Raw genomic sequence first — 24,385 nt, 5'->3', positions numbered from 1 at the left:
AAACAAGAAAAAAATCTTTGTCCTTGTCAAAGTTATAGTCTGTCATGGAGCAAAGGAGACACAATAAACATTAAATATAGTCCCAGGTAAATATTATATATATTGCATTATATGTATATCTGACATCCAACTGAAAATAACAATCCTGAGCAGAAGGAAGTTACTGTACTTTAAAAAGTGGTCACAGAAGCAATTGATAGCTTCGTGATTTCCCTAACTATAAGGTATCTTTTCGTTAAGTACATACTTTAATGTTAATTAATGGTTAAGCACTTTTTTTTTTTTTTTTTTGAGACAGCTTCTTGCTCTTTTGCCAGGCTCCAGGCTAGAGTGCCGTGGTGCAATCTTGGCTTACTGCAACCTCCGCCTCCTGGCTTCAAGCAATTCTCCTGCTTCAGCCTCCTGAATAGCAGGGGCTACAGGCACCCGCCACCTTGCCCAGCTAATTTTTGTATTTTAGGAGAGAAGGGGTTTCACTATGTTGACCAGGATGGTCTCAATCTCTTGACCTCGTGATCCACCCACCTCAGCCTCCCAAAGTGCTGGGAATACAGGCGTGAACTACCACACCGGGTCAATGGTTAAGTACTTTTATACTTTGTTTTTGTAATCCTTTTTTTTAAATTGTACTTTAGGTTCTGGGGTACATGTGCAGATCATGCAGGATTGTTGCATAGGTACATCCATGGCAATGTGGTTTGCTGCCTCCATCTGCCATCACCAACATCTGGCATTTCTCCCCATGTTATCCCTCCCTGACCTCCCCACTCTCCTGCTGCCCCTCCCTTGGCCTCCACAATAGACCCCAGTGTTTGATGCTCCCCTCCTGGTGTCCATGTGTTCTCATTGTTCAACACATGCCTATGAGTGAGAACATGCAGTGTTTGATTTTCTGTTCTTGCATCAGTTTGCTGAGAATTATAGTTTCCAGATTCATCCATGTTCCTACAAAGGATGCAAACTCATCATTTTTTATGGCTTCATAGTATTCCATGGTGGATATATGCCACATTTTCCTTGTCCAGTCTATCGTCAATGGGCATTTGGGTTGGTTTCAGGACTTTGCTATTGTAAACAATGCCGCTATGAACATATGTGTGCATGTGTCTTTACAATAGAATGATTTATAATCCTTTGGGTATATACCCAGTAATGGGATTGCTGTAAAAATGTTCCTATTTCTACACATCCTCTCAAGCATCTGTTGTCTCCAGATTTTTTAATGATTGCCATTCTAACAGGCGTGAGGTGGTATCTCAATGTGATTTTGATTTGCATTTCTCTAATAATCAATGATGTTGAGCATTTTTAAATGTGTTTGTTGGCCTTGTATATTTCTTCTTTTGAAGAGTGTCTATTCATATACTTTGTCCACTTTTTGATGGGTTTGTTTGTTTTTTTCTTGTAAATCTGTTTTACTTCTTTGTAGATTCTGGATATTAGCCCTTTGTCAGATGGGTAGATTGCAAAAATTTTTTTCCCATTCTGTTGGTTGCCGATTCACTCTAATGATTGTTTCTTTTGCTGGACAGAAGCGCTGGAGTTTAATTAGGTCCCATTTGTCAATTTTGGCTTTTGTTGCCAATGCTTTTGGTGTTTTCATCATGAAGTCCTTGCCTATGCCTATGTCCTGAATGGTTTTGCCTAGGTTTTCTTCTAGGGTTTCTATGGTGTTAGGTCTTATGTTTAAGTCTTTAATCCATCTGGAGTGAATTTTAGTGTAAGGTGTCAGGAAAAGGTTCAGTTTCTGCTTTCTGCATGCTGCTGGCCAGTTTTCCCAATGCTATTTATTAAACAAGGACTCTTTTCCCCATTACTTGTTTTTGTCAGGTTTGTCAAAGATCAGATGGTTGTAGACATGTGATGTTGCCTCCAGGGCCTCTGTTCTGTTCCATTGGTCTATATCTCTGTTTTGTTACCAGTACCATGCTGTTTTGATTACTGTAGCCTTGTAGTATAGTTTGAAATCAGGTAGCGTAATGCCTCCAGCTTTGTTCTTTTTGCTTAAGATTGTCTTGGCTAGGCGGGCTGTCTTTTGTATCCATATGAAGTTCATGGTGGTTTTTTCCAGTTCTGTGAAGAAAGTCATTGGTAGCTTGATGGGGATAGCATTGAATCTATAAATTACTTTGGTCAGTATAGCCATTTTCATGATTCTTCCTAACCATGAGCATGGAGTATTTCTCCATTTGTTTGTGTCCTCTCTTATTTCATTGAGCAGTGGTTTGTAGTTCTCCTTGACAAAGTCCTTTACATCCTTTGTTAGTTGTATTTCTAGGTGTTTTATTCTCTTTGCAGCAATTGTGAATGGGAGTTTGCTCATGATTTGGCTCTCTGTTTGTCTGTTATTGGTGTATAGAAATGCTTGCGATTTCTGCACATTGATTTTGTATCCTAAGACTTTGCTGAAGTTGCTTATCAGCTTAAGGAGATTTGGGCTGAGATGATAGGGTCTTCTAAATATACAGTCATGTCATCTGCAAATAGAGAATCTGACTTCCTCTTTTCCTGATTGAATACCCTTTATTTTTTTTTTCTTGCCTAATTGCTCTGGCTAGAACTTCCAGTACTATATTGAATAGGAGTGGTGAGAGAGGGCATCCTTGTCTAGTATCAGACTTCAAAGGGAATGCTTCCAGTTTTTGCCCATTCAGTATGATATTTGTTGTAGGTTTGTCATAAATAGTTTTTATTGTTTTGAAATATGTTTCTTCGATACGTAGTTTATTGAGAGTTCTTAGCATAAAGGGCTGTTGAATTTTGTCAAAGGCCTTCTCTGCATCTATTGAGATAATTATGTGGATTTTGTCTTTGGTTCTGTTTATGTGGTGGATTATGTTTATACTCTTGCATATGTTGAATCTCCTTGCATCCTGGAATGAAGCCAACTTGATCATGATGAATATGCTTTTTGATGTGCTGTTGCAATTGGTTTCCCAGTATTTTATTGAAGATTTTTGCATCTATGTTCATCATAGATATTGGCATGAAGTTTTCTTTTCTTGTTGGGTCTCTGCCAGGTTTTGGTATCAGGATGATTTTGGTCTTATAAAATGATTTGGGAAGGATTTTTTCTTTTTGTATTGTTTAGAATAGTTTCAGAAGGAATGGTACCAGCTATTCTTTGTACATATGGTAGAATTCAGCTGTGAACCCATTTGCACGTGGACTTTGTTTTGTTTGGTAGGCTATTAATTGCTGCCTCAACTTCAGCCCTTGTTATTGCTCTATTCAAGGTTTTAACCTCTTCCTGGTTTAGGCTTGGGAGGGTGCAAGTGTCCTGTAATTTATCCATTTCTTCCAGGTTTACTGGTTAAGTGCATAGAGTTCTTTGTAGTAATCTTTGATTATAGTTTGTATTTCTGTGGAATCAGTGTGATAGTCCCTTTACCATTTTTTATTGCATCTATTTGATTCTTCTCTCTTTTTTTTTTTTTTTTTTAATTAATCTGGCTAGCAGTCTGTCTATTTTGTTGAAAAACCAGCTCCTGGATTTATTGATTTTTGAAGGGTTTTTTGTGTCTCTATCTCCTTCAGTTCTGCTCTGCTCTTCGTTATTTCTTGCTTCTGCTAGCTTTTGAGTGTTTTTGATCTTGCTCCTCTAGCTCTTTCAATTTTGATGTTTTTGTAATTCTCACAACAACTTTTTAAGAGAAGTATTTTTAGCCACTTTTTAGGTGAGGAAAAGAAAGAAACTTGCCTATAGTTACATATCTGGATATGGTAGCATGTGGATATAAATTCAGCTCCATCTGACTCTACAGCCATATTTTTAACTACTAGGAAATTATGTCTATTTCTGCCTGAGAGCTAATTTTTTTTTCCCTTGGCAGCAAAGATGATTAGATTCAGCTTACTGGTGTATGATTTGATACAGTATTTCTTTCCTCTTATCATTAATGCTTTCTAGGCATTGTTGAAACTGATGGCAAAAATTGTTAGTAAAGGAAATTAAGAGAAGACGTCTAATTCAGTCCATGATTTCAGAAATAGAGCCATATTAAAAATATAAATTGTAAAAAATACCAGAAACTATGAAATGGTTGAAAGTTATAATTAAGAAATCAAGGATTCAGAACTAGGGAAATGGCCAAACTAACAGGAAATTGGAATGAGGGGAACATATCTGAGTTGACCCAACAAGGTCTGACAGATGTATTTTTCAAAAACAGTCAGTTTTAACCTGTTTTATATATGGTATTATGTATGAAAGTTTCTTCAGGCATGCTTTATTTTAAATCCATCGATTATTGCAGTTTTTTCATTCAATTGTTGTGTGGAAAAAAATGAAAATGTGCAGGCAGGAAGTAAGCTAAGACTGTCAAAAGGATAATTTAAAAAATATTTCTACATGTTTTTGGTAATCAATTTTTTTTTTTTTTGAGGCAGAGTTTACTCAGTCGCCCAGGCTGGAGTGTAGTTGTAAGATCTCAGCACATTGCAGCCTCTGCTTCCTGGGTTCAAGCAATTCTCCTGCCTCGGCCTCCCAAGTACTACCAGATATCTTAAAAAGAAAACATTACAGATAACTTTGGAACCCCTCTGAATTCTTCTACATACCTATGTCTTTCTCATCCTCTTGACTTCACTACTTCTCCTGCTCCTGAGGTTTTCCTTTGGGTGTCCATCATCACCAGAAATATTTTTATATTTTACAATAGATGTAGGTTTCCAGAAACCATAAATTAAGTTTCCAAATTTGCCTATATACAAGAATTGATATCCTGAAGAAGTATCTTGACTAACATCTGGAAAGACTAGTTAAAATATAAGAAATAATTATCCAACACAAAATTAAACACATGAGAAAGGAAATCACTGGACAAAAAATGGGGAGGAAATTGAGAGCCAAAATGATAAGGGACCCTGAAGTTGTAGCTTTCCTACTATTGCTTTTTATGTATTTAAATTTATATTATTAGGGCAAGTATAGTGAATAATAATTTAATTATACATTTTAAAATAAAAGCATCTGGGTGCAGTGGCTCACACCTATGATCCCAGCACTGTGGGAGGAGGAGGCAGGAGGATTGCTCAAGCCCAAGAGTTAAATACCAGGCTGAGCAACATAGTAAGATCCTCTCTCTACAAAAAATTAAAAAGTTAGCTGGGTGTGGTGGCACATGCCTGTAGACCCAGATACTTGGGATGTTGAGGTGGGAGGATTGCTTGAGCTCAGGAAGTCAAGGCTGCAGTAAGCCATAATCATGCCACTGCACTCTAGCGTAGGTGATAGAATGAGACCTTGCCTCAAGAAATAAAAATAACTAAAAGAGTATAATTTGTTTGTAACACAAAGAATAAATACTGTGTGATTATTAAAGATTGCATGCCTATATCAAAACATCTAATGTATCACATAAATATATATACCTATTATGTACCCACAAAAAGTAAACATAAAAAAATTTTTTTCCACCACTACTACTACTTCTTCTTCTTCTTCTTCTTCTTCTTCTTCTTCTTCTTCTTCTTCTTCTTCTGTTTTATTGCATTTTAGGTTATGGGGTACATGTGAAGAACATGCAAGATTGTTGCATAGGTACACACATGGCAGTGTTATTTGCTGCCTTCCTCTCCATCACTTATATCTGGCATTTCTCTTACTGGTCATTAGAAAAAATAATTTTTTTTAAGTTTTGTTGTTAGGTACAAACACAGTTATAATAAATCTTTCCTTTTATCATTCAATGATTCTTTTTGCCTAATAATAAATCTATTTTTCCTTTTGTTCATAAATTTTATATTGTTTTGTGTCAACTTTTTTTGAAAAATAGTTTCTATTAGCATTTAACAGTATTTATTGTCTTTAAAAAAATCCTTTTACCTGCAATTGTTTGGGTTTGACATGTTTTTGATATTTAGAAATTATGTTTACTGTAATTACTGCTAATTTTATTTCCACTATTTTTATTGTGCTTGTTTTTCCTTGTGATATAATTCATCAGATTGATAGAATTTATGTCTTTTATTCTATTTATTTGTAAATGATGTATTCTGTTTATATTCATTTAAGCATTACCCTTTACATTTAACATATATATTTACCCAAAGTTTAAAGAGATTGAAACTTCTGCTTTCTTCCCCAAAATATAGAACATTCCTACCTCTCACTATCACCATGACTCATGTATTATTCACATCTCAAGTAAGTGTCACTTCTTCTAGGGAGTTTTTTTTGTCACCATCCCCCCGTGTACCCACCACCCATCTTCAATATGTACTCCTACAGCACATGTACTTCCTTTTCTTCTATCATGTCACTACAATCACACTTACTTATACTGCTAATTTAATGATTAGTTTTTGCTATTCTGTAAATTCCATTAAAATTTACACCAAAATGATTCCTTCACTATTGATTTTCTACAACTTAGCATGATGGCACATTACTTATCAGTTAGGAAATACTGGATATTTCAAATTATAATTAATATGATAATTAATATAATTATTAATACCTTTCACTTATGTGGTTAGTTCTGTATAAAAATTATAGGCATTATAGTATTATAGGGAATGCTTAATTGGGGGTTATTTATAGAGCTTTTTACAAACGGAAAATGACCTTTGCCCTGTAATGTTAATTATCTAGTCTAGGAGATTGTATATTCAGATGTAATATAGCACATGGAGAACATTTTTACTATGGTGGCTACTTCGTTTTTTATTTTTATGGATACATAATAGTTGTAGATATTTATGGCAAATGTAATATTCTAACAAAAGCAGACAATATATTATGATCAAATTGGGATATCTATCACCTTAAACATTTATCATTGTGTTGAGAACATTCCAAATCCACTTCTATTGTTATGTTAAAATAGACAATAGATTATTGTTAACTATAATCACCCTATTGTGCTATCAAACTCAATCTTTTCCTTTCTATTGAACTGTATTTTATATTCATTAACAAGCCACTCTTCAGCCTTCCCCTACTGCTCTCCCTACCCTATTGTAACTAATGTTAGATTCACCACCTCCAGGAGATCAATTGTTTTAGCTCCTACATATGAACGAGAATATGAATATTTGTCTTTCTATGCTTGGCTTATTTCACTTAACATAATATCTTCCAGTTCCACCCATGTTTCTGTAAATAACAGGAATTCATTCTTTTTTATGGTCAAATAATATTCCACTGTGCATATATCACCACATTTATTAAATCCATTAATCCACTAAGGAACATTTAGTTTGTTTCTGTATTTTGGCTATTGTGAATAGTGCTACAATAAACATGGGAGTCTAGACATCTGTTTAAAACACTGATCTTCCTTATTTTGGATAAAAAAGTGGGATGGCTGAATCATATGGTATTTCAATTTTAATTTTTAGGGGGAACTTTTATACTGTTTCCATATTGGCTGCTGTGATGTACATTCTCACCATCAGTGTACTAGCATTTCCTTCTCCAAATCCTTGCTAGAATTCGTTAGTTTATTTTTGATAGTAGCCATTTAACTGGGGTAAGATGACATCCCATCGTGGCTTTTGTTTGTATTTCTCTGATTATTAATGTTGAGCATTTTTTTCATAAACCTGTTGGTCATTTGTCTTCTTTTGAGAAATGTCTATTTAAATCTTTTGCCCATTTAAAAATCAGATTTTTTTTGCTATTGAGTTGTTACATTTCTTTTATTTTGGTTATTAATTACTTGTCAGTTGAACAGTTTGCAAATATTTTCATGCATTTCATAGGTTGTCTCTTTACTGTGTTTCTTTTGCTATGCAGAGCTTTTAAGCTTGATATAAACCAATTTGCCCATTTGTCAATTTTTGCTTTGGCTGTCTGTGCTTTTGGGATCTTACTCAAAAAATCTTTTCCCACACTGATGTCCTACAGCTTTCTCCTAATGTTTTCTTCTAATAGTTTCAGAATTTCAGGTTTTACATTTTATCTTTAATCCATATTGATTTGATTTATATATATAATGGGAAATAGGGATCTAGTTTTATTCTTTTGCATATGAATATTTAGTTTTCTCAGAGCATTTATTGGAGAAGGTGTTCTTTACCCCAGTGTATGTTCTTGGCGCCTTTGTCAAAAATGAGTTGGCTGTAAATGCAAGATTTATTTTTGGGTACTCTGTTCTGTTCTATTGGTCTATGTGTCTGCTTTATGCTGTTTTGATTACTATAGTATAGTAGTTATATATACTATATAAGTACTTACCTACTTGGAGTTTTTCAGGGTAGTTTCTTTTTACAGGCATGACCACTACACCTAAAACATATTGGGTTCCCAGATGGCAAATACAGGTGAAAAGAAATCTAAACAGCATCTTGAAATCCCTACAGGCTGTGGCATAGCCAGAGTGTGTTCATGGGCCTTCCTGGAAGGGACATACAGACAGAAGTGCAGTTACAAATGCCAACAAAGAAATCTGTTTATGGGTACAAATAGGAGGTCATGTAAATACCAACAAATCAGTTGGATGAATAGACCAGTTTATACTGCTGCCAGGTGAGCAAAATGAGGTTAAAGATGGGCTGTGTGATAATAAATTCCTCATTCAAAAATAGAGCGGCGACTATTTTTAGTGATTTACGGTTCTAGCACAGTCAAATATTGCTTTTAAATTAGATATTTGTGGTGTAGTTCAATCTTTCAAACTTATTTATGATCTTGGAGTTGAAATATATAAAGAACAGTGATTACCATCCTTGTCACCACTTTAATTTTGTAATTATCTGGAGTTGTTTTCAACTATGACGTTGTTTGCATTTGTTATTTTGTGACATATCCCCATCCTTCTAGTAAAGAAGTTTAAATGCAGTTCTCAAAGTTTAATTACCCACATGAGGTGAGGAGTTACACTGAGCTCCTTCAAGTATTATATGCACAGGATTAACAGTCATAATTAATTTCTTTCTGGGTCTTTAAGACAGCTATGATCATGTCAATTGCAATCATAAGTATCTGATAAAGTTTTTAAAATAAATTTACAGATTCTGAAGAATATATTATGCCAACAGGAATCACTTAAAATAATGGATTCTTTTTAAGAGGTGTGTAAAACTGGATGGTGTCAAGAATTGGCAAATAGACCCATAAGGAACCAGAGATTTTTGGATTCATTGGCTAGATTCATTGGCTAGATTCATTGGCTAGATTCACTGGTAGTGTATTACTGTAACACTACTTTTTTTTCAGGAATGTTTGGACTCCCGTAAAGGAGCAGATACAACACTCAACACTAGGGAAATAAAACTCATCTTGCTCAGGTATTATATACAAATAATGCTAACATAACTAACCCAAGGCAGATAGGCTGAAATTGTCTTTTTTTTTTTATACAGAGGCTGGAGTGCAGTGGCATGACCTTGGCTCACTGTAACCTCCACCTCCTGGCTTCAAGTGATTTTCATGCCAGGTGAAAATTTTCAGTCTCCCAAGCAGCTGAGAGGTACCTACCATGATGCCCGGCTAATTTTTATATTTTTAGTAGAGATGGGGTTTCATCATGTTGGTCAGGCTGGTCTCAAACTCCTGACTCAAGTGATCTACTCACCTCAGCCTCCCAAAGTGCTGAGATTAGAGGCATGAACCACTGTGCCCTGCCTGAAATGGTCTTTTGAATTAGGAATATGTGGATATATTACATTGTCATTCAGGGACCAGAATATTTCCTGACTTGGAAATCTGTGAGAGAGAGAGAGAGAGAGAGAGAGAGAGAGAGAGAGAGAGAGAGAGAGAGAGAGAGAGAGAGAGAGCCTTTGTGTGTGTGTGTGTGTGTGTATTTGAATGGGGACAACAACCCTTGGAGAATTGTGAGTACATTTTTTTAGACCAAAGTTTGCCAATACGCATTCAAATATTCCAATGTATTTTTGTAAATTGTGTAATTTTGTATGCTTATAAGCCCCAACTCAAATACGCTTATGGAAAAAAATTGGAATAATTCACAAAGTCCAACATACTATTGTTATTTGAAAACAGGCCCACCTCACAGCCCTTTCCCATGCACTTGACTCATTTTACAATGCTCTTAAACAAGATATTAAACAAGATTCTCTCTGTTGTTTAGTTTCCTGCTCAAATGCTACCTCCTTAGACAAACATTCATTGGATGGCTTATTTATAATATTCACCTTAACATGCTTTAATTTTCTTCAAATATTTTTTACTATCTGGCATTATGTTATCTATTTATTTGTATTCTTACCTATGGTCTTATCGTAACTAAGAAATGTTTCTGATGACAGGACATTCTATTTACCATTTTTATATCCACCATTCCTAAAACCTAGTAGATTTTCAATAAATATTTGTTAAGTAAATAAATCAATGATATTTACAGATTTACTAATTCTAAGAATTTATTTAAATTGTTCTCTGATTTGGGATTTTATATGCATTATTATTTTTCTTCATCTATCTTGTTATATAAAATATAATACTTGTTTCTTTTCAAAATAATTCCTCTGAAAATAATTTTATCATATGAAGGCACTAACATGGCCTCATTTTGAACTTATTTTCAAGCAGTATTACATTGGAGCTTAAAATGATTTTCTAGATTGCTGAATTAGAACAAAATACTGTCAAATGAGATATTGGACTATTAGGTTGGTGGAAAAGTAATTGTGGTTTTTGCCATTACTTCAAGTTTTGCATTAAAGTAATGGCAAAAACCACAATTACTTTTGTACCAACCTGATACTGTTGTTAATTATACATTTGCATTCCTGCCTATAGCACGATCACATTTTGCTAAACAGAAGTGGGATACTTGAGTATAGCTCAGTAGTGGACATCCTCCAAAAAAATGACAATGGAGTGTATAGAAAAGTAAGACTTTCTTTCACTCATGGAATATAAAAGATGAGAGTGCTTTTTGTTTTTCTTCCTCAACTTCCTCCTCCTTCTCCTTGCTGTTCTTACTCTTTTCTTTCTCCTCTTCCTATTTCTATTCTTCTCCTTCCCATTTCTTCTTTTATCCTCTTCTTTCTCTAATCCTTTTGTGAAGAAATCCCACTGGGTGGAAGCATGGAGCTAGTTTTACCAGAAAACAGCAACAGAAAATACCAGCTAAAAATAGTGGTGCTGTTTCAAGATATCAATGCTACTATTCTTAGAAAGTTTTTTAGATATTTTTAGAACCTCTATAAATTGAAAAGAGATGAAAAATGGCAGCAGGAGGTGTATATATGTGACAGGTTGGCAAAACTTATCTAGACATTACTGTTAATACCCTATTTTATTTTAAATGTGTAGGTTACCGTAAGAGGTGACAAAGGTGCTATAGAATTAACTGTGTTTGGATGACATATTTCCTTATTTATTAATTTCCTAGTCACATAAATTGTAAGATTTCAGCTTTTCCTTTATCTGAATTATGAAAAGTGATAATGGATTAGGGAACTAAGATAGCTCAGAGAAATTAGAAATTGGATAATGCTAAAATAAAAAATACGATACATGGCTTTAAGTTAGTGCCCTAAGCAGACAATCATATTTATCTCAGAAAAAAAATTCTAAGTGTGTTCCAGGTAAGAGGATTATCTTGAGTGATTTCTGTTTGCATATATTAAAATGCATCTTAAAAAAACAAAACAAATGGCATGGCAATAAAATATAAACTTATATGTGTAAATGTCTATTAACTGGGACTCTTGCATATAATTAAGTGAAATAATCAGGCAGATGTCAGAATGAACATATGGTTTTAAATTATTTTTATAACAAAGCAAATGTAGATTTCATTTAATAAATTCCAGAGGCAGGTATTACCAAGAGAAGCTGACATACTGTGATGGTATGAATGTAGACAAACCACTTTAATGGTTTCAGAGGTGGGCAGAAACACTTTAAATTTTATATAAATGTGATAACCAAGTCATCATTTGCTCCTAGTTATTCAGTGTGATGGAAGAGTAATTTGCTTTAATCCTTTACGACAGCATCTCTGGACTCCAAAAAGGAGAGATTGGAGTTCATGGATGAGAATTGGGTAGAATTCCAAACTGTAGTCAGAATGATCTTTGAAAACACCAGTTTAATAATGTCACCACTTTGAATAAAACTCTTTATCGCTTCCTATTGCTTTCAGGTTCAAAACCAAAATCTTGATCATTATTTATATTCTTTTTGGTCTTACCACCTTTACCTCTTCTTTTCCAGGCTCTAATGCTGGACTTTTTTCATTGGCCCAAATGAGCTGTGTCTCCATTAGCTCTTCCAGCTTCCCGGAAAAAAAAGGAAGATCCCTGTTCACTAGCCCTCTTAAGACCATTCTTCCATCAGATTTTAAGTCTTACTTCTACAGGGAACTCCCTCTGTCCTGCCCTTCAGATGATTTCAGGTTCCCAGTTACAGGTCCTCAAGCCATCCTGTACATTTTATTTAATATATGATTATTTGATCAATGTGTTTTTATCCAACTTGACTGCAAGCTCCATGAGGGCAGTACTGGGTCAGATTTTGGTCACCATTGTATTCACAGCTCTAATATTTTGCCTGAGACACCATTCCCTTTTTCATCCTTTCATTACATCCTGTCTGTTTTCAGATACTGATTTTTGAGGTTCTCTTTATACTGTCAACCTCTAGCCACACCAGTTCTTCTCCTTCTGTATACAATCAGAGACTGAATATGTGCATCAGAATCTAAGAGGCACTATACCAACTAAGAAAAAAGAGGTGAGATTTGAAAGGAATTTTGGTAGCAATGCATGCAAAAGGCTGTAGTTTTTCATATACTTTCTTAGTTTAACTCATCAGAAGACAGGGAAAAGAATGTAGAAGATCCAATTTCAAACCCAGAAAATCAGAGCATTTGAAAGCTTGTAAACCACATTTAGAACTGTGTCTGACATTGACTTTCATGCTGAATTTACTGTAGTTGTTGATTTTTTAATTAATGCAATGAGAATACATGTTAAGATTGGTACACAAAACAGAGAAACTATTTCTCTATAATTAATATTCAATACTTTTTCTTGGTTCAATAATAAGGCCACCATCTGAAATCAAAATGAGACCCATGACAGAGTAATGGTGCCTTCATTGTGGGGGAAATAGTTTAATTAGTAGGGGCCTTCAATTATTATGCCCTCAGATGAAAATATTTAGTTTCCTCATCAATTTCCTCAAAGTCTGTAATAAAAATAAATTGAGTATAAATGCTTTTTAATCTCCAAATGTCAGAACTTTATGCAATGAGAAGTTATTTCTCTTTTCTTTTAACAGCTTGTCAAACTGCAGGTAATCATAACTCCTTATTAGCAGGTAAGAAAATAAAATAATACTTGTATTGTGAATGCATGATATCAAAGTATATAAATGATTTGTTCCATTTGGATTACCTAGTGTGTGTGTGTGTGTGTGTGTGTGTGTTAGTGAGGTATATATGGGCATTTTTCTAGAGAGATAATGCATAGTTTACTATACCTCAAAAATGCCTGCAACTTTCTCCCCTGCAACCACTTCCCCTACCACACCAAAAACTAGACATAGCCTTATCTGAAGAGTCAGGGACAGAAAACTAAGGGAATCCAATTAAAGAGGCGGGGGAAGACAGGAGAATAATTAGAAAGACACAAAAGTTAAGAATGCTGTGCAGTATGTTACACGCTCCCTCCCAAAGTCATTTTCATTACTGCCTATGAAATCTGAGATTTAGTCTATATTTTCTAACATTGCTATATTTGGATATTGATACAGTATGTTTTAGTAGAGTGAACCAAGAAGCAGTTATATAAACTGAGAAAATAAGGAGGAAGTACAGCTGTGGACTAACATTATGGTGGGAATAGAAAAATGTTCTGGACTTGGAAAAAGCTACAGATGGAATATCAATGATGGCATGGACATGTGATATAGCTCACTGACTACCAATTTATGATAAAAACCACAGCTGTACTGCAAAGTTACTACAGTGATGCAATATATTATATATGGATAGCATTTTAAATTTTAGAAAAAAAGTGATAGTATAATTTCACATAATTGTTGAGAGCTATATTAACATTTCCTAAGAAATTATTCTAGGCCAATGAACAAAATGTGTGTGAATTTAACAGAAAATTATATATGTTGATATTAAACTTTTTTCCCCTTAAAACTAGCATAGATCTTTGTTCTATTTAGGGAAAGGTGAAGAAATAGTTTCTGTTTTGCATATAGACTTACATATATGTGTGAAAAATAAGATTGAAATGTTCACTTTAGTTGCTGTAAAATAATGATTATTTATAGTATAATTTTAGTAAATCTTCAAACACATTTTGTTGACACATCAATATTTTTTGATGTTAAGGTTTATGAATTGTTTCCAAAAATAATGTCTGATGGACTTATTTAGGATTAGGAAGCAGTGATGGTAAAATAAATTATAACTCTAAGGAGATCTCAAACATGAAATTATGAAAAATCCAGCATGAGGAGGCAATCACTTGAGCTAACTCTGACCCCAAACATGAAACTACAGATTAATAGGAGCAAATTATATTGATAAAATATTAACTGGAAATTTATTTATCAATCCAAGTAAGGAGATACTAGACAGGTAAAAAAAATCAGAGTAATTAAACATAACATGGTAGAAACCTCATGTGATCTTGTTGAGAATTCACAATAAAATTACCATATACCTCATTATGCTATATTAGTTTATTTTCATACTGCTGTGCAGAAATACCTGAGACCAAATAGTTTATGAAGAAAAAGATGTTTAATGGATGGCAGTTTAACATGGCAGGGAGGGCCTCACAATCATGGCTGAAGGCAACAGATGAGCAAAGGCACATCCTTATAAGGCAACAGGCAAGACAGAGTGTGCAGGGGAACTGTCCTTTATAAAACCATCAGATCTCATGGGATGTATTCACTATCATGAGAACAGCACAGGAATATCTGACCCCATAATTTGATTACCTCCCATTGGGTCCCTCTTACCACATGTGGGGATTGTAGAGCTATAATTCAAGATGAGATTTGGGTGGGGACACAGCCAAACCGTATCGTATGCCTTATGAGACTTAAGTAAAAGTAAAAGAACTACCAATATTACATTACTGTACAGTAGCCCAGAGTGTTGGCTCCACATTCGGTGCATTTTTATCTGGGGCAAGAAACTTGTCTACTCTGTCACACAGTTTCAGATTTATAGAGTTGCTATGAGGATTAAATGATTTAATATATTTAAAGACCCTAATAAAAAGCCTAGCACATATGTTCCTTCAAAATATTATCTGTACTGTTATCACTGTCACCACTATTAACATTTATAGTCCATGAGGAAGATCAACATCTATGATGTTGATTCTTGACCAAAACCAAGAAGGAATTACTGAAATAGTCATTTATGAGCAGCTAGGGAAGGAATAATTGGCCACAAAGAGCCAAGATGAATTCATTTCAAATGAATGATGTCAGTCTAAATTCATCTGGACAGAAATACTAGACTGAGAAACAACCTCACTCACTAAACATTATTAGGCATTTTGTTTCTGAACTGTAGTAAGACAGTAAGCTCTTTCATCTTATACTCATGAGCAAGATAGAAAAAAGACATATATTTGAATAGTTGATTAGAAAAATAATTGCTTAGTAACATTGTCCAAAAGGTTCTAATTAATGAATTAATGTAAACATGTAAGAAAATTTCTAAGATAAACTAGGGAGATGGCACTGTAGGACCAACTCAGGATTGCAGCTCCCAGTGAAACTGCAGATGGTCAGTGGATGCTGCATTTCCAGATGGATCTTTATTGCCCACAGACCAGGAGATTCCCAGGTGTAGGAGCCTCACTGGCAGCCAGCATGGCTCTTTGGGCTGGCGCAGCTGTTTAGGCTGGGGCCACAGCACAGCAGCACTCCATACAAAATACACTGGTTTGGTTGCCCTGTTAAACTAGCAATTGGAGATTTTGGAAGGCAGATAAGCACATTCATATGATTAAACGGGACTTAAACAGAAAGCCAGGCCAGGAGATTCCCAGGCAGCAACGTGGTTCCAGCCGGCTCAGTGGGTCACTGCACAGGAAATCACACAGATCCCAGCGCCCTTTCAGCAGGCGACTGGAACATCTGGGAGAGAGTCAACCATTCAACTTAAAAAAAAGTGGGGGGGCTCTGAGGCAGGGAGCCAGGTGATCAGCCTCGGCGGGTCCTACTCCCACAAAAACAAACAAAACAGCAATTGGATATGCTCGGGGTTGAGAGTTTCATGGCAAGCACAGCTGAACCCAGAATGGTGTAGCTCAGAATGGGAGGGGTGTCTGAAATTACTGAGGCACTCGACCCCTATGGAGGTACACTGCCATTGCTGATGCAGCCTGCCATTGCCGAGGCAACCCGCCATAACAGAGAGAGTCTGCCACTACAAAGGCAGGCCATCATCACCATGGCAGCTCTAACCACACCCATATCAACAGGACTACAGGGAATTACACATGGCAGCAGGGCAGAGCCCATGGCAGCAGGGTGGAGACCATGCCAACAGGGCGGAGCCCGCGGCAGTTCAGCATAGCCACTACAGGCAGGCAGTGATTAAACTGCCTCCTTGCTGGGCAGGACAGTGCAATGGATACTCATAAATAAAGCCCTAACTCCCCAGGACAGAACACCTGAGGAAAAAAAAAGAGGGGCTTTATGAGTTCTGCTGCAGCAGACTTAAACATACCTGCCTAGCAGCTCTGAATGAACAACAAAGCTCACAGCTCAGCACTTGAGCTCCTATAAAGTACAGACTGTCTCCTTAAGAATAAAGTACAGTCTCCTCAAGCAACTCCCTGACCCACATATATCCAAAGAATCACCTCACAAAGAACTGATCAGACTGACATTTGGCGGGCATCATTCAGGAAAAAAGATAGCAGAAGAAGAAACTGGTAGCAATGCTCACGGTTCTGCAGCTGCTACAGGTGTACCCAAGGCAAGCAGGGCCTGGAGTGGACCTCAGCAGTCCTACAGCACAGGGGCCAGACTGTTAGAAGGAAAACTAAGAAACAGAAATACTTCATCATCAACAATCTGGACATCCACTCAGAGACCCAATCAGAAAACCAGCAACTACTCAGACGACAGGTGGATAAATCCACAAAGATAGGAAGAAATCAGCGCAAATAGGAGGAAAACACCTGAAACTAGAACACCTCACCTCCTACAAGGGACCACAACTCCTCACCAGCAAGGGAACAAAGCTGGATGGAGAATGAGTGTGATGAAATGACAGAATCAGACTTCAGAAGGTAGGTAATGAGAAACTTCTGTGAGCTAAAAGAACATGTTCTAACTCAATGCAGAGAAAATAAGAACCTTGAAAAAAGATTTGAGGAAATGATAACAAGGATGGACAACTTAGAGAGGAATATGAGTGAATTGAAGGAGCTGAAAAACACAACACGAGAACTTCGTGAAGCATGCACAAGTTTCAACAGCTGAATTGACCAAGCAGAAGAAAGGATAGCAGAAGTTGAAGATCAACTCAATGAAATAAAATGAAAAACCAAGATTAAAGAAAAAAGCACAAAAAGGAATGAACAAAGTCTCCAAGAAATGTGGGACTATGTGAAGAGACCTAACCTATGTTTGATAGGTATACCAGAAGGGGACAAAGAGAATGAATCCAAGCTGGAAAATACTCTTCAGGATATTATCTAGGAAAATTTCCCCAACATAGCAAGGCAGGCCAATATTCAAGTCGAGGAAATACAGAGAACACCACAAAGATATTCCACAAGAAGAGCAACCCCAAGGCACATAATCATCAGATTCACCAGGGTTGAAATGAAGGAAAAAATGCTAAGGGCAGCCAGAGAGAAAAGTCGAGTCACCCACAAAGGGAAGCCCATCAGACTCACAGCAGATCTCTCGGCAGAAACTCTACAAGCCAGAAGAGAGTGGGGGCCAATATTCAACATCCTTAAAGAAAAGAACTTTCAACCCAGAATTTCATATCCAGCCAAACTGAGCTTCATAAGTGAAGGAAAAATAAAATCCTTTGCGAACAAGCAAGTACTCAGAGATTTTGTCACCACCAGGCCTGCTTTATAAGAGCTTCTGAAAGAGGCACTATACAAAGAAAGGAACAACCAGTATCAGCCATTTTAAAAACATACCAAATGCTAAAGAGCATCAACAAAAAGAAGAATCTGCATCAACTAATGGGCAAAACAGCCAGCTAGCATCAAAATGGCAGTATCAAATTCACAGATAACAATATTAACCCTAAATGTAAATGGGCTAAATGCACCAATCAAAATACACAGACTGGCAAATTGGATAAAACTCCAAAACCCATCAGTGTGCTGTTACCAGGAAACCCATCTCACATGCAAGGATACACAAAGACTCAAAATAAAGGAATGGAGGAAGATTTACCAAGCAAATGGAGAGCAAAAAAAGTGGGAGTTGCAATTCTCATCTCTGCTAAAATAGACATTAAAGCAACAAAGATAAAAAGAGACAAAGAAGGACATTACATAATGGTCAAAGGATCAATACAAGAAGAGGTAACGATCCTAAATATATATGGACCCAATACAGGAGCACCCAGATATATAAGGCAAGTTCTTAATGACTTACAAAGAGACTTAGACTCCCACAAAATAATAGTGGGAAACTTTAACACTCCACTGTCAATATTACACAGATCAACCAGACATAAAATTAACAAGGATATCCAGGACTTGATCTCAGACCTGGAACAAGCAAACCTGATAGACATTTACAGAACTCTCTACCCCAAATCCACAGAATATACATTTTTTCTCAGCACCGCATCACACCTACTCTAAAATTGACCACATAATTGGAAGTAAATCACTTCTCAGCAAATGCAAAAGAATGGAAATCATAACAAACAGCCTCTCAGACCATAGTGCAATCAAGTTAGAACTCAGAATTCAGAAACTAACTCAGAACCGCACAGCTTCATGGAAACTGAACAACTGGCTCTTGAATGTTGATTGGATAAACAATGAAATGAAGGCAGAAATAAAGAAGTTCTTTGAAACCAATGAGAATGAAGACACAACATACCAGAATCTCTGGGACACATTTAAAGCAGTCTCTAGAGGAAAATATATAGCTATAAGTGCCCGCATGAGAAGAGTGGAGAGATCCAAAATTGACACCCTAACATTAGAATTGAAAGAGCTGGAGGAGCAATATCAAAAAAACTCAAAACCTAGCAGAAGACAAGAAATAACTAAGATTAGAGCAGAACTGAAGGAGATAGAGACACAAAAAACCCTTCAAAAAATCAATAAATTCATGAGCTGGTTTTTTGAAAAGATCAACAAAATAGACAGACCACTAGCCAGATTGATAAAAAAGAAAAGAGAGAATAACCAAATAGATGCAATAAAAAAACGATAAAGGGAAAATCACCACAGATTCCACAGAAATTCAAATTATCATCAGAGAATATTACAAACAACGCAATGCACATAAACTAGTAAACCTGGAAGAAATGGATAAATTCCTGGACACTTGTGTCCTCCCAAGCCTAAACCAGGAGGAAGCCAAACTGTGAATAGACCAATAACAAGGTCTGAAGTCGAGGCAGCAATTAAGAGCCTACCACACAAAAAAAGCCCAGGTCCAGATGGGTTCACAGCCGAATTCTACCAGACACACAAAGAGGAACTGTTACCATTTCTTCTGAAACTATTCCAAATAATCCAAAAAGAGGGAATACTTCCCAAATCATTTTATGAGACCAACATCATCCTGATACCAAAACCCAGCAGAGACTCAACAAGAAAAGAAAACTTCAGGCCAATATCCATGATGAACATAGACGCAAAAATCTTCAACAAAATACTGGCAAGCTGATTGCAACAGCACATCAAAAAGCTTATCCACCATGATCAAGTAGAATTCATCCCAGGGATGCAAGGCTGGTTCAACATACACAAGTCTATAAATGTAATTCACCACATAAATAGAACCAAAGACAAAAACCACATGATTATCTCAATTGATTCAGAGAAGGCCTTTGACAAAATTCAACAGCCCTTTATGCTAAAAACCCTCAATAAACTCAGTATTGATGGAACATATCTCAAAATAATAAAAGCTATTTATGACAAACCAACAGCCAATATCATACTGAATGGGCAAAAACTGGAAGCATTCCCTTTGAAATCCAGCACTAGAGAAGGATGCCCTCTCTCACCACTTCTATTCAATATAGTACTGGAAGTTCTAGCCAGAGCAATCAGGCAAGAAAAAGAAATAAAGGGTATACAATTAGGAAAGGAGAAAGCCAAACAGTCTCTATTAGCAGACGACATGATAGTATATCTAGAAGACCCCATCGTCTCAGCGCAAAAACTCCTGAAACTGATAAGCAACTTCAGCAAAGTCTCAGGATATAAAATCAATGTGCAAAAATCAAAAACATTCCTATACACCAATAACAAACTTAAAGAGAGCCAAATCAAGAATGAACTGCCATTCACAATTGCTACAAAGAGAATAAAATACCTAGGAATACAGCTAACAAGGAACATAAGAGACGTCTTCAAGGAAAACTACAAACCACTGCTCAACAAAATAAGAGAGGACACAAACAGATGGAGAAACATTTCATGTTCATGGTTAGGAAGAATCAATATCATGAAAATGGCCATACTGCCCAAAGTAATTTACAGAATCAATGCTATTCCCATCAAGCTACCATTGACTTTCTTCACAGAACTGGAAAAAACCACCTTGAACTTTATATGGAACCAAAAGAGACCCCACAGAGCCAAGTCAATTCTAAGCAAAAAGAACACAGCAGGGGGCATCACACTACCAGACTTCAAACTATACTACAAGGCTACAGTAATCAAAACAGCATGGTACTGGTACCAAAACAGAGATATAGACCAATGGAACAGAACAGAGGCATTGGAGGCAACACAACATATCTACAACCATACAATCTTGGATAAACCTGACAAAAACAAGCAATGGGGAAAGAATTCCCTGTTTAATAAATGGTGTTGGGAACACTGGCTAGCCAGGTGCAGAAGGCAGAAACTGGACCCCTTCCTGAAACCTTACACTAAAATTAACTCCAGATGGATTAAAGACTTAAACATAAGACCTGGCACCATAAAAACCCTAGAAGAAAATCTAGGCAAAACTATTCAGGACATAGGAATAGGCAAGGACTTCAAGAACAAAACACCAAAAGCATTGGCAACAAAAGCCAAAATAGACAAATGGGACCTAATGAAACTCCACAGCTTCTGCATGGCAAAAGAAAGAGTCACTAGAATGAATCGGCAACCAACAGAATGGGAAAAAATTTTGCAGTTTACCCATCTGACAAAGGGCTGATATTCAGAATTTACAAAGAACTCAAACAGATTTACAAGAAAAAAACAAACAAGCCCATTCAAAAATGGGCAAAGGATATGAACAGACACTTTACAAAAGAAGACATACATGAGGCCAACAAACATGAAAAAATGCTCACCATCACTGGTCATTAGAGAGATGCAAATCAAAACCACATTGAGATACCATCTCACGCCAGTTAGAATGGCGATCATTAAAAAATATGGAGACAACAGATGCTGGAGAGGATGTGGAGAAATAGAAACACTTTTACACTGCTGGTGGGAGTGTAAATTAGTTCAACCATTGTGGAAGACTGTGTGGCAATTCCTCAAGGACCTAGAAATAGAAATTCCATTTGACCCAGCAATCCCATTACTGGGTATATATCCAAAGGACTATAAATCATTCCACTGTAAGGACACATGAACACGAATGTTCATTGCAGCACTGTTTATAATAGCAAAGACCTGGAACCAACCCAAATGCCCATCGATGATAGACTAGACTGGGAAAATGTGGCACATATAAACCATGGAATATTATGTAGCAATCAAAAATGATAAGTTTGTGTTCTTTGTCGGGACATGGATGAATCTGGAGAACATCATTCTCAGCAAACTGACACAAGAACAGAAAATGAAATACCGTATATTCTCACTCATAGGTGGGTGATGAACAATGAGAACACATGGACACAGGAAGGGGAGCACTACACACTGGGGTCTATTGGGGGGAATAAGGAGGGACAGTGGGGTGGGGAGAGCTGGGGAGGGATAGCATGGGAAGAAATGCCAGATGTGGGTGAAGGGGAGGAAGACAGCAAATCACACTGCCACATGTGTACCTATGCAACTATCTTGCATGTTCTGCACATGTACCCCAAAACCTAAAATGCAATAAAAAAGAAACAAAATAAAAAGAAAAGAAAAGAAAATTTCTAACTATGCATTTAAAGGCCTAGCTTTGGCTGTGCCAGTGGCATACGTTTTATCAATTACCCAATTAAGAATAATATTATATATGCTAGAAAATGCTATTTATTGCTAACCACAGCAAATTCTCTCCTTCTCCTCCTAACAAAGCACATATTTTGTTCAGCTATTAACTGTCTTTTGTGTAGCACATGTTCAATGGGGAAAAACATCATCTCTAGTTCCAGAGCCATGAGTGATTTAAGACAATCATCATGCCCCTATAACATTTTAACACTGGTAAGTTTAGAAAGGGACAGGAGAACATTCTGACCTTTAAGTAAAGTTAACCAGAATGGGAAAGTTTCTAAAAGACAGAGGAAAGGGAAAGTTTATTAAGGTCTTCAAACCTTGCCATTTAAGAAAAAAATGGTTGAAGAGGCAAATATCATCTATAGAGCACCAAGAGGAAAAGTCAACATGCTAAGTATAGCAGGAAAAGATAGAAAGACTCCACTCATTCATAATGTTTTTGAACCAGTAAATACAATAACCTGGAGCTTTCCGCCCTTCAGAAGTCTGTGTAATGTAAAACTTCCTACTACTGTGACAGTTAAGGCAGGGTTTTTTAATTTTTTAACTTGCAACCAAGAACATTTGAACTAATGTATCCTGAGCTGTGCTACGTCTTAAATTCAGACTCTTATTTACATACCTCAATAACAATATAAGGTGAATAGTACATCTATCTACACTTCACTGAGAAGTAAACTGAGGCTTAGGTAGGTGAAGTGATTTGCCCAAATCATACTGCCAGTAAACTGCAAAGTTGAGATATATGCATTTAGTATTTGCATTCTTAGCTAGGATAACATACAAACTTTACCATTAATATATAGAAAAAAATGATTATAAAGATTTTAGAGGGATAGTCAATGTGTTGAATGGCAAATAAAGATCCCTGGAACTTTGAAAGCTATGCTGAGGCCAAGAGTTGAAGCTGCTCTTGCTCCATGGGAATTTTGTTGATTGGACCAACTAGAGTTTCAGATTTGATGGCCTGGTGACAAATTGTGTGTGGAAATTAAAGACTGGGACAGAATAAAAAGAGTGTGGGGCAGTGCTAATGCAGAAACTTTGAGGTCCCAACATAATTCTGAGACCCCAAAGGACTACAACCTCAGGATATGTATGAACTAAAAGTTAAAGCTGTCCCTACCCATCCCCTCATCCCTAGAATCTTGCAAGAAAAGTTTCTCTGGCATTCAGCAGAGCAAGAGAAAAGAAAAAAATTTCCTTGAGAAGTTATCATGATACATGAGATTTTGAATTGAACTGTGGTAAAAATTCTTATCACTTGGGTAGTAAAAACAACAACAACCCATAAGCCATAAGTAATTTACTATTGAAATACTAAGAACAGCAAGAGCAACGATCAAACAGGTGCAGCTATATTACTGTTAGGCAAAATTGGCTTTAGTGTATAAAAGATTTATGAGAGATACAGAGTCACTTCATATAGATAAAAGGTTCAGTATCTAAGGAAGATAGAAATTTTATATAAATATGGATACCTGCTAGCATACCCTCAAATATATAAAAGGAAAACATTCAGAAGTATAAAAATAAATAAATAAATAAATCTTCAGTTGTGGTGGTAAATTTTAGCATCATTATTTCATTAGTTGATATAACAAAGATATCAAAAAATAAGTATAGAATGAAAAATACAATTAGCATTCTTGACCTAATGAACTCAGACACTCAAGAACATACGTATTTTTATGTATATATATATACACACACACATGAGCACATACATACTACATGGAAAACTTTAAAAGTATTGACTATGTTCCACAAAGAAAGCTTCAAAAAATTTAAGAACACTTGAAATTATATAAAACATGTTCTCTTATCAAAATGCATTTAAGTTTAAATTTTGAAAGGATATAAATCAATAAAACAGTTAACAAGAGAATCTCCAATAAGATGGGAACTCACTACACACAGTTATCTATAATCCATCATTAAAAGAAGAAATCATATTGGAGATTAGAAGATACTTTAACTTTATAATAGTGAAAAAACTAAATAGATATTTCAGAGTCATATAGTTAAAGCAATGATTAGATACTTGTGGACTTAATTTATCTTAAAGAATAATTAATGTCAACCA

This window comes from Callithrix jacchus, chromosome 9 (genome assembly GCF_049354715.1).
Source record: "Callithrix jacchus isolate 240 chromosome 9, calJac240_pri, whole genome shotgun sequence".
NCBI classification, from domain to species: Eukaryota; Metazoa; Chordata; class Mammalia; order Primates; family Cebidae; genus Callithrix; species Callithrix jacchus.
The sequence above is the reverse complement of the archived record's forward strand: the minus strand, read 5'-3'. Positions refer to the sequence as shown.